Raw genomic sequence first — 16,349 nt, forward strand, 5'->3', positions numbered from 1 at the left:
CCAGCGGGCGAGCAACAACTGTATGAAGTTTCACAAAGACAAGTGCAAAGTCCTGCACCTGGGATGACCCAACCAAAGAGCCCAGTACAGGCCAGCACCTGCGGTGGCTGGGGAACAGCCTTGCTGAAAGGGACACGGGGGTCCTGGTGGACAACCAGCTGAACAGGAGTCAGCAGCGAGCTGCTGCGGCAGCGAAGGCAAATGGGATCCTGGGCTGCATCCACTGGGACATTACTAGCAGAGACAGAGATGTGGTCACCCCACGCTACTCAGCCCTTGTCAGGCCACAGCTGGACTGCTGTGCTCAGTTCTGTCCTCGCTATTCAGGAAAGATACAGACTCAAAAGGGTCCAAAGGAGGGCCATGAAGGTGATCAGAGCAGGGCTGGAGAACCTGACCTGTGAGGAAAGACTGAAGGAGGTATCTTCTGACTGAAGGTCTCTTCCCCCTGGAGAAGAGCAGGTTCAGGGGGGACCTCATCACACTATTGCAGTACTTAAAGGGTGGCTACAAGGAAAACAGATGTTCTGTCTTCATGAGGAGCCACATGGAGAAGACAAAGGGCAATGGGTATGATTTACAGCAGAAGGTTTCATTCCTATGTAAGAAAGGAAATTTTTACTGTGACAACAATGGAACAAGCTTTGCAGGGACATGGTAGAGTCCCCATTGCTGGAGGTTTTCAAGATGTGACTGGACAGGCTGCTAGATGATTTCATCCTGGCTCCCTTTGGTTGCTTGGACTGAACGAGGTCTTTTCCAATCTGGACTATTCTATGATAATGAAAAGTTACAAAGTGTATTTCCCAGTGGGCAGGTTTAGTTGTAATTTTCTTCAGATATTGCTTGATGCAAAAATGAATCTGATGGGAATCTTTCCTTTTTTTTTTTTTTTTTTTCAGCCTCTGTGTCAGCATCTGGGAGATTTTAAACTCATCCTGTAACTGCACATTTTCATTGACTGTAAAAGTGAGCAGTACTTTACCCCCTCTCCTCCATTTTCTTTCTTTACATTCTCCTAAGCCTTGGCCTCTGCTTTTTCTTAGTTTGGTTTTTTGCAAGCTTCATGGCTTAAAAACATTTTTTGATCTACATTCAATGCATTGCCTTTCACTTTCACAGAATGCTGTCTTTCTTTTTACATTTTGGAAAATAATGGAGACAAATGCAAATTGTTTCATGTTTTATTGTTCTAGGTACTCACCGTTATTTCTGCAGACCACTACTGCACCTACCCTGGCTGATATGAAAACTGGGAGCGAAAACCCTTCCCCATCCAATGGGAAGTTTTTCCATTAACTCCATAGGATCTGAGAACATCAGTACCTACCCTTTCAGCTAATGGATTTTCTACAGTCACAGATGAAATAACATATACGTTCTACTCAAATCCAAAGCATAGAAAAGTCTTCCTGTCACTAATAATTCTGGTCACCTGCTTCTGAAGCCTCATACTTATGATGTGGGCTCCAAGGGAGACAATGACCAGATTAAAATGCAGGTGTAGGAGATGTTATGCTTCTAATAAGACACTGTAATGTTTTGGAGAGCACACCCATGGGACCTATAGCAAGCAATTTTCTAACTGTGAGTGGGTAGGTATTTGTATTCAGACTCAACGTGAAAACTCTGTATTTCCCACAACATAGCATTTTTTGACAGAAATAAAAAATATTGTCATGGATCTGAAACACTGTGTTTCAGTGAGTCAGCACATTTCATTTTCAGGTTTTGGGGTTTTTAAAATCTGAATAGCTTTTTCCTTAAACAATAGCAATTTGAAATTCTAAAAAAAGGCAATTTCAAAACAAAACATACCTTGAACTTTCCAATCAGATTACAGAACACTTTACAGTTTACAAATTCTTTCCTAAAACAAATTTTAGAAGACCAATACTTCATACAGATTGGTATTAATTTAAATGAAAACATTTTTAAATCGATAAATATTTCACTGCAGGAAAAAAAAAAGCAATTCTTATATTCAGAAATAATCTTAATCCCAGTTCTTATGTACCAACTATTCTGTTTACTCACAGAAGATTTTACTTCCTGAGATAACCATAAATGAAGAAAAGTTTTCTGAAGGATCTTCCCTCAAGTGCTGAGAATTTATTTAGAATCCAGCAAAGGTTATGAATCATTTAGGTTACTTCTTTCCATTGTACATTATTTTGTATTCATCAACAGAGAATTTCATCTTATTTCATACAGCTCTGTTAAGTTTCCACAAATCTCGCCTAAGCGTAATAGTTCTGTACTTTCTACCATCTTTATTACTTTGTTGATCATTAAATCAATGATCTGGAAAAAAAGGATGTATTCAACACTGATTTGGGGCTTACAGTAGAATTGCTGAGACTTGACAAAGATTCATAAACTAAACAGGATAAATATTTTTCTTAAAATTAAAAGGAAGGAATTTGTATTCTGCCTCAGCAGTTCCACTGCTCCAGACTGGAGAAGAAAAAAATTTTAAATGAATAGTCCTGGTGATAACTCACCCTCTTGACCCACAGATCCTACCAGAGCAACCACAGAAGTAAAGTGAACAGCAGTTGTGCAAGATCATGTACTACATTGCACAATGGTGAAGAGAGAAGATAACAAGCATTTAAGTTTTCTTCTCAACATATTGTCAGCAATGTCTAAGAGGACAAAGGAGTGAAAATTTCTGGAATAAGTTTCCAAAATGCAGTATGCTCTACAGAGAGGAACAACTGGATGATCAGTGTTCTTTGTCCCATTAGGTCCCTTAACAGCATCAGTGCAGTCATACAACAGGACTAGCTACTCATAGGCTAGAGAAGGGCCACAACTTTTAGCTGCAGCTATAGCCACTCATGTCAGCGTCTGCAGCAGAAAAGCATCTCAGCCTTGCTCCTGCACCTCCAACCACAGCTGGTGAGAGCACCAAAGGCTGACTGGCATGGCACATCCCCCAGCTGGAGAGCAGCTGCCATGAAAGTTGCTGGGGTGGAAAGTGTGGCACTTGGCACTAGGGAGCTGGAGACAGAGGCACATCAGTTTACCTTGTATACATCACCCAGATTGACAGGTCTGTGCATTGGGTGGGGGGGAAGACAGGCATGGGTTTGGGGCTTAGTTTACTGTCCGAATTTTTCAAATTTTTTTCTCAATTCTACACATCTCAGGCTTTAGGTATTCATCTAGCATCATCCTGCTGTCTCTTTGACTTCAACCAGAGCCAGAAAGACTGGGTGAATGAGTGAATGGGTCAGGAAAAAGCTACAATCACATTGGGACTTTGGGCTCCAGAGTAGTGAAAGGCAAAATCCAGGTGGTAGTCCTGGTGAAGGCAACAAGGGCCAAGCCTCAGCACGGCTTATTGTCACTCTAATAGAAGTTGTAGGAACAAGGCCTTACAGTGCAATTCTTTTCACAAGGCTGTTGATTTGCTTACTACCTTCATCCCTTTGGGAATCAACTTGCAACCCCCCTTGCCTCCCCACACAGAAAAAGCTATTAAGGTACAAATAAAAGATTCACATCTGAAAGCGTTGTCTGCAATGAACTGCTGGTGACTAATGGAAATTTCCCCCACTAAAATGTCTTTTTTCTTCTGCTCTTAATATACAGCCATAACATCTGCAAATTCCAGAAACATGCCTATTTCTTTAAGAGAAGCTGTGTGTTCCCATAAATGCACCCACACAAAGCACTAAATTACTCCTCCAAACAAAGGGTACTGCATATCTGAACCACTGCAGAGGTGTGTGAGCTATCTCTGAACAAGCTCTTTCAGGGGCAAGAAAAGGATGCTGCTCTGCTTGGGCTAAAGCGCCCTACCAAGCAGGTGTGGATCCCAGTGATGTCCTGGTCCAACTGGGCACCAGGTTAAGGCAGTTATAGGGCCTGTGTTACCCAAGCTGCTTTGTGGGTTTTACATCCTTGAGGCTCAAATGCACTTTTCAAACACAGTAGATTTTTGCCAAATAGACCATTTATTCCCTGACTATATCTTACAACTAAAATTCTTCAGCATATGTAATACGAAGCAATGCTAGGGGCTGCTTCACTCTTCTTTTACTGTGGTAGTGCAGCAATGGGCCAGGAGCCCAAAGTGGGACATCATATAGAGAAATGTGATGGCAGATCGGAGGAAAGGTGGCCTTGCCATATGAAATACCAGAACAGACTGGAAACTTGAATGACAAAGGCAGGAGGCCTGTATCCCTCCTGCAAAAAAGATCACTATACCACACATCTTAGCAAACCTAAAGACAAGTGACAAGGGCATAAAGGCAAATGACAAAGGTATCTGGAGAAGAGGGATAAGACTCAGTATGTCTGTGCTCTGTTCCATATTTTGACGGTAAATAAGATTAGATGCATTTGGCAAAATGAGAGACATCCACAGTGTAAATAGTTCTTCCTCAACTATTTGTTCAGGTTCCCATTTAGACAGTGGAGACTTTGGGAAGTTGGAGCATGATGTTTCTATCCTAAAGCAGACATTTTTAAAAAAGTTGTTTGTGTAGTGCATTAGAAACGTCTGTTTCTCTTCCCTGTCCACAAAAATAAAGCCAGTGGCTATTTTGCATGCAGATCACTAAAGCAAATTAAATTCCACCCATGACCAGGTTCTCATATAAAATGCAAACACTCATGGCCAAGCCTTGTCCTGGTTTTAGCTGGGACAGAGTTAATTTTCTTCCTAGCAGCTGGTACAGTGCTGTGCTTTGGATTTCGGATGAGAACAATGTTGACAACACACTGATGTTTTAGTTGTTGCTCAGTAGCGCTTACCCCAAGTCAAGGACTTTCAGTTTCCCATGCTCTGCCAGCAAGGAGGTGCACAAGAAGTCAGGAGGGAACAGAGCCAGGACAGATGACCTAAACTAGCCAAAGGGGTATTCCATACTACAAAATGCCATGCTCAGTATATAAACTGGGTGGAGTTGGCCGGCAGCCACCGATCGCTTCTCAGGAACTGGCTGAGCATCAGTCAGCAGGTGGTGAGCAATTTTGTTGCACATCACTTGTTGGGTTTTCCCCCTTGAGTTTTATTCCTCTCTTTCTCTCCTTTTCATTACTATTATTATTATTATTATCATCATTTACTTCAATTATTATATTGATCATATCTCAACCCATAAGTTTAACCTTTTTTCTAATTCTCCTTCCTATCCCGCTGCAGGGGGTGGGGGGCAGTGAGCGGGTGGCTGCGTGGTACTTAGTTGCCAGCTGAGGTTAAACCATGACAGGCCTGCATCTTCCCGTACCTGAACTAGCAAGAGCATTTCTTTGTGGAGATCCTTGCATAAAAAGGTGAGGTTGGGGCAGGGGGAGGGGATGAACAGACTTCATTGGAGTTCAAAGAGCTCCCAGATAGTGTAAGTTGTCCCCAAAATCAGGGCAGGGTGGGGGGTGCAGAGGGACATGGCATTCATCCTTGCTCCAGTGGTCTGGCTGAACAAACTAATGTCTCACAAGATGAGCTGGAGCCAATATCCCTCAGATTTTGTATGTGTGCAACCATCAGAGGAAATATGCTCACCCGATGCAAGTCTGTACTCCACAGTGGGAGTCAATGGAGCTACAATGCCTCCAGACAGTTTAACAGCAAAAGTCTGATGAAGGCAGAAAAGAGGATTGCTGATAATGAGACCATCATCCCTATTACAAACGCACCATGGCTGAATAACCATCTCCATTTATAAAATGTATTGGAATGGAAACTACTCATAAGCAAGATCCACCCTGCCGCTCAAGCTGCATAGCTAGTGGCATATACTCGTTTTAGATCGTGTGCCTGTCTTAAGACTAAGAAATACTGTACTTTCTAGCCAGAATTGGCTACAGGGATTCTTTTGCCAACCATAACATATAAAAGAACCTATAAAATTACTGTCACACACTAAGGCATATGTCTCACATTTAACTTAATGTTTATCTTGTCAGGAAATCCAGCTAGACCATGCCAACATTTTGTTTCATTCATGCTGTCTTCAAAATCATCTGTTGTTGAGGGAGGAGAAGGAAAGGGAGAGAGAATAAAATGCAAGAGAATTATCCAAATATATATATATATATATATAAAGATTAAAAAAATTCAAGTTAATCTCACAAATGAGAGTCAAAAATGAAAGCATTGTACAAAAGACTCCATCAGTAACAACATTCACCTTTACTCCTCTCCCATGGCTTGAAGTTGTCATCCCCAATTTCATCTGGAAAATAAAAAATTATTCTAAAATTTGCCCTTTGCACATCTACAATAGGAAATGGACTGCCTGACTTCTGATAAGCCTTATTCTACTGGAAGGTTTTATGGTTTTTGCTGCTGAGGAAGTCACCTTGACATGTTACAGATCTGGTATCAGCCACTCCTGAAGAACACACTCATGAAAAAAATCAATTGCAATGTAAACAGAAGCAAAAGAGTGAAATGGCAGCTTTCTTTCAGAATTATCTAAAATATCTGCATTTTCCTCACATTAAGAAAAGCATTTCCTTACATAAAACACAGCTTACGCAACTAAATAATTCATCATTATGAATTATTTAGAGAGATGTGGACCCAGTATGTTTACAAGTCCCAAGCTGTTTTACAAAAGAGAAAACATTTATATAATTGGTCGTCAAACTCTTTTTTAAATGTTCTTATTATGAAAGGTTTCTGCTTATCGGTGGCACTGGTCCTGAAAGTAAAGCTTTTATAAACTGAGCCTTTGGTGGGAAGATGGGTAAGAGGGAAGTGACTAAGTAAGGTGATATTTTCTTAGTAAGTGGTGATTATTGCTGCTGAACAGATGATTCTTCCAAAAGCCATTCTTTAAGCCTTGAGTTATCTCACGTATGGTAAAAGGTTTCCAAACCAGACATAATTAAATCACTGACCCGAGGCATTATCTCCCAGAAGAGTCATCTGCCATGTGTAGAAGCAGGGCAAGCCAGACCCATTTCACTAGAAACGTAGGCACTTTCCTCGCAACAACACGTATTCCATAAGTCCCTGGAGGAAGCCATTTATGTCTAGGAATAAACTTGCCCTTGACAACCCAAGGATGCTTTTGATAAGTTCATCTTCACCTCTGTCATGCTCTGCATGCCACTCTCAGAGTCTCTGCCAGCTTCCTCTGGGTATCTCCATGGTCAGAAGTCCTCATGGAAATGCTCTGTGCGTGTGCTGTCAGATCTCCTCTCTCTCTCAAAACCATCTCTCTCTGAAAGCTCCTGCTGACCCTAGTTCTGACAATTCAAAAGCTTTTACAGGCCACCCACTTTTCATTATGGATGGGTAAAAAGCTGGACTGGATAAAACCCTGAGAAAGCTGGTCTGACCCCATAGGTGACTCTGACTTGAGCAGGTGATTGCACTTGAGGTCCCTTCCAATGGGAATTATCCTACAAACCTATCCTATGAACAAAAATGGCTTTTTTCCTATTTACTTCATCAACCAGTAGGTAGAATAGTAGTCCCAGAAAGAAGTCAAGACTGGCTGAGAAGGGCAGGCAAGCAAGCCAGTTATTCCTGCTGCTCCCTTTATCCAGAGTAACCTCAGCCCAGAGAAGTCCACACAAGAGGTGGCTATTGTGAGAGAAGTAACCTCTGTGCTTTGCCTGGCCTGTCTACAGCTGATTCCCATGACTCCAAAGAGTGTCAGATGAGACACAAGGGAGACTGATGCCTCAGATTTACTGGTTGTAATACAGCACAGAAGGAAATCAGGCAGAAGACAATTTCAGGTGCATTGAGGAAAGGGCTTACCTCTAGGCTGAATCTTTTAAAAACCAGTTCTGTTAGCTATAGTTCTTCAGACAGTATACTGACATCTTCTGTTCTGAGGGAAGCACCTGTGCTTGTATGATAAACGGAGACCTGACTTTGGGAGGAGAAGCAGGGCAGGAGTACTCACGGAGCCAGTTGTATTCCTTCTGCCTGCAGGTGTGGTGACCAAACTAGCTACAGTCATATCCTTTCCTGCGCCTTTCCCAGCCACGGTTGTCCCTGTATTTAAAGCAGTGAAGGATTCCCACCCCAACCAGGGTTTTGTTACACGTAATGCAGGAATTTTAAATCACAGCATTCGGCCCTTGCTTCTTGTCTTGACTCTTGCAGCACTATGTTGTTTTTGTGTCCTTTATCTGGAGACAATGTCTCATCACTTGTGCCCAACACAGTCAGTTAACTCTTTTCGTCGAGCACCTTTCTTCATCTACAGTGAGTTCCTCCTGTTTGATCTGCCATCTGACAATGCAGCAGATACTCCAGGTTACACTGCTGATTCTGGCATTAGATGTGTCCTATTTTAATCTAGCTAACCTATTTCAGGGTGCCTCATCACCACTACATCTGGGCCACACTTAGCTTATTGTCATGGAGACTTCAAAGTTCATAGCAGAAAAAAAAAACACGTGCATGCTGAGTCACAAATCACAAAACAAAATTTCACCCTTGTAAAGCCCAAGTTGAGAGGCTGGGTATGCCCTGGGAGGCTGTAAAGAAAAATGAATAAACCCCTTTGAGCACAAACAACTCTTGTGCAGCAATAACTCCAAGGCTCATAATTCAGCAGGGATCTTGACATCTACTGTTTATCCCCAAGCAGGAGCATGGAGCAGCAGAACAGAGTAGCCATGTCTGTCATCCCTGTCCCTGCCGCAGGTCACTCCCACCTCTTCGGGTGCTACCACGGTCACATAGTCCCACCCTAGGACAAACTGGCTTTCCAAGTCATCCTACATAGTCTGTTTCACCCTGTATAGTCTGTTTATGGCTCTGGACAATGATTAACTTGCCAAGGATACTAATTAACTTGCTATGAGGGGCCTTGCACGTCTGAGGGAGAGTTTGGTGATCACACACACACACACACACACGGGTAACCACAGAACACCGCTCATCTAGCAGGTGCCGAAAACAAAGGAAAGCTGTTCTCCCCACCGCCAGAGCCACTGTGCGTTCAGCATGTGCTGCTGTCGGCAAGAGGGTTATGCTGTTGTGTATTTTTAGTTCAACTAGCAGCAACTATTTCTGCATTCCAATTTCTGATGCCGAGTTATCCCACCTTCTGGTTCTCGATTAAGGTATTATTATTAGCTACACTAAACCGATGAGCTACTCAGCATGGCAAGTTTAATAAAGCAGTAATGTCACCCACTACCGACGCAAGTCACCTAAAGAAAACAAGGCCTAATTTACAGTGCTACTAAAAATTAGCAGGAGTCTGCTGATCATTCCTCACTAGGGGTTTTTTTGCCTTTTTTTTTTTTTTTAAAAAAACAATCTTTCTTCCCTCTGAAGACAAAAGAATTGATGCAATCCAAAATCTGTTCCTCCCTTTCCCACCATAAAAGACAGAACATATCTAAGGGCTTTTCAAATAACCTTCTAGAACTCTGTTTTGAGCCAACCTGCAGTTGTTGACTTCTTGCACAAAAGAGTAGCCTTGCTGAAATAATCTCTACGCTGTCCTCTTCTGCCTCTCAATGCCCCTGACTTTGCTGCTCAGTTCCCCACACAAAGACAAGGAACGTTCTGGCGGTTGTGACATCCCAGGCTAAAACAGCAGCATGACTTTGATCCATCTACGGCAGCCAACAAAAGCTTTTTGACCAACGGGGTTCAGGCTTCCACGCCTTTCTCAAACAACAATCTCTTCACAGCCTTGTGCATTATCTTTTGCTCTGAAAAGACTTTTGTGCATGGGGATGAACCCTGCTGTTTCTGAGGTCAGTGGCAAGCATCCTATAGCCCCCAGCGGTGAAAAGGCTGGGTCACTGTAAAGCAAAGCGCTCTAGAACACAATACAATGCAACTTAATTTTCTCTAACATCTACCCTAGCAAACTGTATCCTCACACAGTTCAGCTTAAACCCAGCTGCAAAGGGAGAGGGAAACAGAGACAAAACGATGAGGAGACATGGACAGAAAAGAGAAGTTTTCAGCTGGGATTTTGAACCAAGACAAGCAGGCAAAGAAAATAAATAGGTCTGTGCTGCTGCGTGATGTAGAATAGATTTATGCAGTGCAGTGTACTCTTTAAGCACCTGTAAGAAGACTCAATCGCAGCAGTAGATGCTGCTCAGCTGTAATGAAATCCATCTGCCTTGTCCCATAGAGATCCTCATGTTTAAGATGTGGGATAGTTGGGTCCTAATAGCACAGAAGAGCTGTGCAGATGTAAGCCAGTGCCTGCTGAACTCAGGTACTCGATCACACAGAGGGTGAGCAGTTGCTACAGGTATTGGCAGCTAGTAAGCCTGCATCATAGGCTCAAACCCTGTAGCTCAGAGTCTGAGTCCTCTGCAGAAGCCAAAATACCAGTAAACCCCCAAATTTTGCTAGGCCACAAAAATCCAGAAGAGTGGTATGCAAAGGGGCATGATCTCCCATAGTTGTATGTTGCCCCATGCCTCCCCATCACCTCTAAAACAAGTGAGAGACATTCTTATGCAAACACAATATCGGCAGTTGTTTCATGCAGATGTCCCCAAAGACATTACCACTCACAAGCCAAGGGCCTATTTAGCTAGACCATGAGGTTACACCATCTACAAGCATCATCTGCCCACAAGTCACAGCCACCGAAAAAACCCCAGAGGCTATGAGTGGAAAGGAGAAGGAGATAATATAATAGGGATGGAAACTTTCATACTGAAACACCCCACTTGTAGAGGACTCAGAGGGAAATACTGGTCCTTTTTGCTCTGTTCTTCATTAAATCATTCTCAGAAAATAGGATTACTTTTCCTACTGCCACAGTGGTTTTGGCAGCATGGGCTGACAAACTGACAGAGATACAAACAATGTTTCACACAAGCCACATCCTCCAAGTAATACTCATGTTCTTTTGGGCCATAAAAAGGTAACTGAACATGGCTTTCTAGCCTCAGAAATAAGTGCAATGTTGGCAGCATGTGAGGAACCAAAATTACACATTAGAAGATGCTGGCAGATTCCTTCCCAGTCATACAGATCTGGATAGTAATACTACAGTAGAGATTTGTTTGCTGGACAAAGAGCTTGCTGCTCCCCAGGCTGCTAAATGGTGGCATTGGGGTCCTAATAACACAAGTAGTCCCTCTACCAAGCCCAGTTACTTTAAAAAAGTCCCACTTGTCATTGTGCTGCATGCTGTGAATCCTTAAAAGTCGTGCTGTTACCAGGAGGTCAGAATTTGAAATTTCCATGCAAGAGAGAGTGACACCAACGTATTGTAGCAGCACTGCTATGCATTATCAATAGGGGTCTGTTGTATAATGACTAATAACTGCGATTCCACCTTTAAAGCCCAATAGGATGCATAAGGTCTGACCTATCCATGACACCACCACATAGCTAAGAACAAATGTCACAGATCAGAAAGTACAGAAGCAAGAATTTGGTAAGAATATATACCAGCAGATGGTCAAACTACTGTTTAGGCTGTCTTATACCTATGATACTAAGGATAAGAAAACACATATCAAGAACGTGTCAGGATATTGCATTTACCTACAGCGCCTCACATGTAGTAAGAGCAGTAAACTTTGTGGATCCTTCTATGTCCATAGAAGATGAACTTAGATTTCTCTGTGGATGTCAGCAAAACCAGAATCACTCTTTACCTGACACAGCCATAAAAATGGCTTACTTCTGTACTGAAATGTAGCCACATCTGGGCTGTGGGTGCTCCAGACACAAAGAAACCACAACCAGGCAAGTCTGAACCCAATAGAGAAGCAGAAAAAGCCATGGTATATGTGGCAGATTTGTAGGAGAACCAGAGAGAACACCCACTCCCCTCCAAGGGATTTTCTTTTGACCTGGGACAACACATGGATGTCAGCAGCATCTGAATGTAGAAAAGAAAGAAATTTTCCCTTTTACACTTTGGATGTTCCGTCTGCTGCGGTGAAACGAGGAAGTAAAACTGCTGAATAACAGAGTCCTTAATATTGCAGGCACTAATAACAGGATTTGAGAAAGAATAAAATCATATCTTCTTGGATTTGGAAGATTTGGAGAAGCCAGCTTCTGACTCACTCACCTGACAAGTTGAGATCAGGCATTTCATGGTGTTGACCTTCTGAAGAAGGACTCTGATCAGCTCAGTAGCCACAACCGCTCCAGGTAGTTTCAGCCCATTACCTCCTGAAGCAGTGTTAGCAAAGGTCATGCCACATCACAGGCCCTGGGTGCTTTGCAGCATGTCAGGCATTGCCAGCATGCAAGGAAGGGAACTGGTTAAAGGGAAGATCAGAAGAAATACTCACAAAGTGAGACACCTGCACTACTCATGCTTAGACACACTTTTCTCAATGCTGTGCTGCAGGAAAGCACAGACTCGCAGTCTATCTCACCACCTGGGGGGCAGAGGACGGGGGAACATTTTAATCCTTGCAAGAAAGCATCCCCCAGGGGATGCTGAGCAAAGAGGTCAAGAGCTTTCACTACCTGAGCCAATAGATTAGAAAGGAATTATAACCTTTTCAAGTGCTGGTGAGGGTATCTGCTAGGTGCACACAAAGATCCGTATCACATGAGCATGGGTATGATTTAGACTTGAGGAGAACTTGCCAAGACCAGAATAACCTCTTAAAAAAAAAGAATATCGGCAAAAAAATATTATTTCCTTATCAGGTATGGATGGGCCACAATTCCTGCTAATTTCAAGGGGGCCGAGCAGATAGGGAATGTCCAGTCTCTCATGTAAAGTTCTCACCCTCTCCCTACTCACTGAGAAAACTTATTTTCCACAGTTACATGTCTGTCTTATTAAGCACCAAATCTAGACAATCACCATACAGTGTAAAGGAAAAAAATTACAATATTGCAACAGGGAAAATCACAGTGTGATTATTGAATGGAGTAATAAATGGCAGTTTACACATAGCCTCAAAATAAAATGAATAGCATTGTTAAACTAAATGCAAGGTACAACATTCATTATCAAATCAACTCTTGCCTCAGGTTACTACAGAATAGGATCTGGAAAACGGCAGCTTCCTTATTAAAAAAAAAAAAAAAAAAAAAAAAAAAAAAAAGCCCTGACTGCAGCATTTCAGAAATCTCTGTCTCAACCTGTTGGCAAACGCTGACTTTTGAACAGCAACTACTGTATAAGTGTTCTTTTGTTCCGAGCTCCAAGAGACACAGTGGGTGACTAATGAAAATAAGGATTGAGATTTTAAGAGATGCTCAGTAATATCATTAGATACAAAAATAGCTTTTTTCCTTAGAATGGTGCTAGTGAACAACACTAAGTGGACATCAACAGACCAGCTCTTGACAGCCATGCACAAAACAGGGGAAAGACTGTGTTCCCTTCCATTACTAAACAAATAAAATATAATAGAACAAGTTGTAAGGCAAAATGAAAAAAAATCTTTCTTTAGCTTTCCAGTTTAAGCAAGGGAAAGAGGGGCAGCGTTGGGGGGCACCGAACATCAGAACTCGGTTATCAGAGGTGGGGAACATCCCTGCCGTTTACACTGATATCAGACTCAGTGCCTGCCATTTCCCAGAGGGTTTTTATGGCAAACCAGTGCTCATGAAAACATCAGCCTCGCCTGCCTTTCCCAGAGTCATTTCTAAGAGGAGTTTTGCAGCCCCGTAGTAATCAAAAGTCGATGTATGAGGTCTGGCTTCCCCATAAACATCTGCCCACCACTAGCAGCAAAGTAAGCCTATGTAAGAATACTCACGAGGTGTTAATGTGTAATCCCCGAAGCCCTTTGACCTTCAGTCATTTGTTTGCACTGCTTGGCTGCTCCACGTCTTACTGAGGTGCCCCTTGATTATGTGCTTTACATCTCTGCAACATGTATAAACAGCATTGTGATTCTGTTACAGGTATCTCAGCGCCATGATTAGGTTTGTGCTTTTTTTACAGGCACTTTATTCCCTCTCGGTTATTTCAAAAGAGAAGTTGCAAGATTGAAATATTCTCTAGATTTGAAACAGACACCAAACCTTACACAGAAATACACCGTGTAATGCAGCCAGGCTAGTGTAGTGTCCTGAGGACTGTAGCCCTACAGTGCCTAGATTTAATTAATATAAGTATCCAAAATCATCCTCTTCAGTTAAACTTGGTGTCTGCGAGCACTGTTATTAACATGGATCAAACAGCCCCTTGTAGAGAAGACCTGTTGTCATGGTAAGGTCAGGTTCCTAAAGAAATTATTTTGCAAATCAAAGCACTGATTCCAAATACTTGTGTTTTCTTTTTCTATCCGTCATCCTATCGAGTTCCCTTGGGATGTAACATAATTCCCAGGTAATTTTTACAGCACTTCTGCATAAGGACTGGGAATGAGGTCCTGCCTACCCAAATCCCTTATCCCAGTAGCTTGCAGAAGGATGACGTTTATAATGAGAGAAAAGATGGGCCTAATTCTGCCTTCTGTTCTATACTTATAATCTCAAATTATCTTCTAGCTCCTGCTGATTTTAGAAGGGTCTGCAGAGTAGTAGCAAAACACAGGATTGGGACCAAAAAGCCCTGTGATATTCAAATCAGGTTTAACATGAAAGACAAGTGGCTCTTAGTCTTTACTATATTGTTCATATATGGCACTGGGTCATACTCAGACTGTCCCCACAGTATAATTTGGAAGCAGAATTATAACTGTATTATATCATGGGATGGGCTCAAAAGCCTTCTATTAAAATGCTTACCATCATTAAAGCCAGCGGCATTTCCAGCCACATAGACAAGGGTGATTTGGGGAGGACAGGGGAAGATCAGGACACCAGACAGTGAGAACAGGGCTTTACAGAAGGAGATAGAGACGGCAGCAGCAGCAGCTCTCTTTCTCCTTGCTGCTGACAAAATAAATAAATAAATAAATAGATAGATAGATAGATCAAAATAGTTACGTGGAAGTGGAAAGAGCTCTCTGCAGTCATTACATAGCAAACACCACTTAGCTTAAACTTACTTCTTATCCTCTCTCCCTTCATGCTCTTCAGACATGTACGTACTCATCCAGATATATTTGCCTGCACAAGGACACTCCACAGCTTTAGATCTCTTCTGTTTTTAACATGACAAGGACTGTCCCCATATGCCTTTGCATTAGAGCTATTCTTCCTACCCTTTTAAATGGACCCAGTACATGCTTTCTCACACAGAGGTGAAGTGAGCATCTCTTATTGCCTGGCCATCACACCTACTATATCTTTAAAAAGAAATTTTTTTTCTTCTTAGAAGGCGTAAAGGTTTAAGAGCAGTATTTTTACAAATATATATTCACAGCTATGATTGTATTATTATTGCAATGATTTAGTCTGGCTTTAAAGCACTTAAGGTAAATGTGCTAGTTGTGGACTACAGTGCTACAGTCAGGTTTCTAGTTTTGGCTATTCATACACCTCTCTGGTTTACAGCTCTCTGCTGAATATGATGAGAGAGATTTATTTGTGGAGTGGGCAGAGACAGAAGTGCGTTGTCGCATGATATTTATTTTTTTTTTAAGGGTTATTAATTACCGTGTCAACCTTTGCTCTGCTGCTGCTGTCCACTTTTATTTTGGAAGCACAGCTGTTCAACACTGATCACATTGGGTTCCCCAATCACCCCATTTTATACCGACCTTTTAAAATATTATTTACTGTTCCTTATGTATCTGAGTGGAGGAGAGGGAGAGGGACAGTATGGCAGAGAAGGGAAACATGAATCGGAAAACATGCTTGCCTTGAATTGTCATCACACTGCCGTTGGAAGGAGAGAGCTGGAAAACTAGCAACAAACACTCGCACGCAAACACACGCCAGGCACACACCACATCGATCACGGGGAGTTTGTGAGCAGCCCCACAGCTCTTACCTGGGTTGTCTGGGATCCCTCTGCAGTGCACCTCCCTCAGCTCCCTCTCGCCTATTTCCCCCCTCCGGGGAGCAGCGGGGCCGGTGCCAGTGCTGTGGCTGGGTGACGGTGCAGGTAGGGGACAGCAGACAGCTGGCTGCAGCCTCGGCTGCCGGGCTCTGGCTCCTGCCAGGGCTGCTGCTGCTGCTGCTGCTGCTCCTGATGATGCCGAGGAGGAGGAGAGCCGAGTGAGGAGGAGGAGGATGCTGGCGGTGATGCTGTTGCTATGGTTACCCAACTCAGTGGCGGCGGCAGGCAGTACCGCTCAGCAGCGCAACAGCTGCCCCAGCACCCAGACCTCAGCACCCATCACGGCCCAACGGCCCTCCATGTACCAGCACGGGGATTTCACCCCAGAGCTCTTCCAGGGGGACAGTGGCAGTGGGGAGGATGGAGGTCACTCCTTGGCGCAGCGCTGGGCTCTGGGAAAACAGATGGAGCGACGCATCTGAAATGTTTGCATTCTGCACTTCGGGGTAAGGAGCTCGCTGCCCTGCAAAGATCAAACACCAGCTTCTAGGAGGCCAG

At 43.0% G+C, this 16,349-nt stretch overlaps 1 protein-coding gene across 1 annotated transcript in view; it reads right to left on the reverse strand.

Annotated features, from left to right (window-relative positions):
• The window catches only part of FAM135B (family with sequence similarity 135 member B), a 231,047-nt gene extending 215,090 nt beyond the window's left edge, over positions 1 to 15,957 (reverse strand). The window contains exon 1 of the mRNA XM_056333129.1: positions 15,783 to 15,957. The gene's annotated coding sequence lies outside the window, so the exon portion shown is untranslated. The remainder of the gene's footprint in view (positions 1 to 15,782) is intronic.
• Positions 15,958 to 16,349: the final 392 nt, after the last annotated feature.

The sequence above is a fragment of the Falco biarmicus genome, chromosome 3 (genome assembly GCF_023638135.1).
Source record: "Falco biarmicus isolate bFalBia1 chromosome 3, bFalBia1.pri, whole genome shotgun sequence".
NCBI lineage: Eukaryota > Metazoa > Chordata > Aves > Falconiformes > Falconidae > Falco > Falco biarmicus.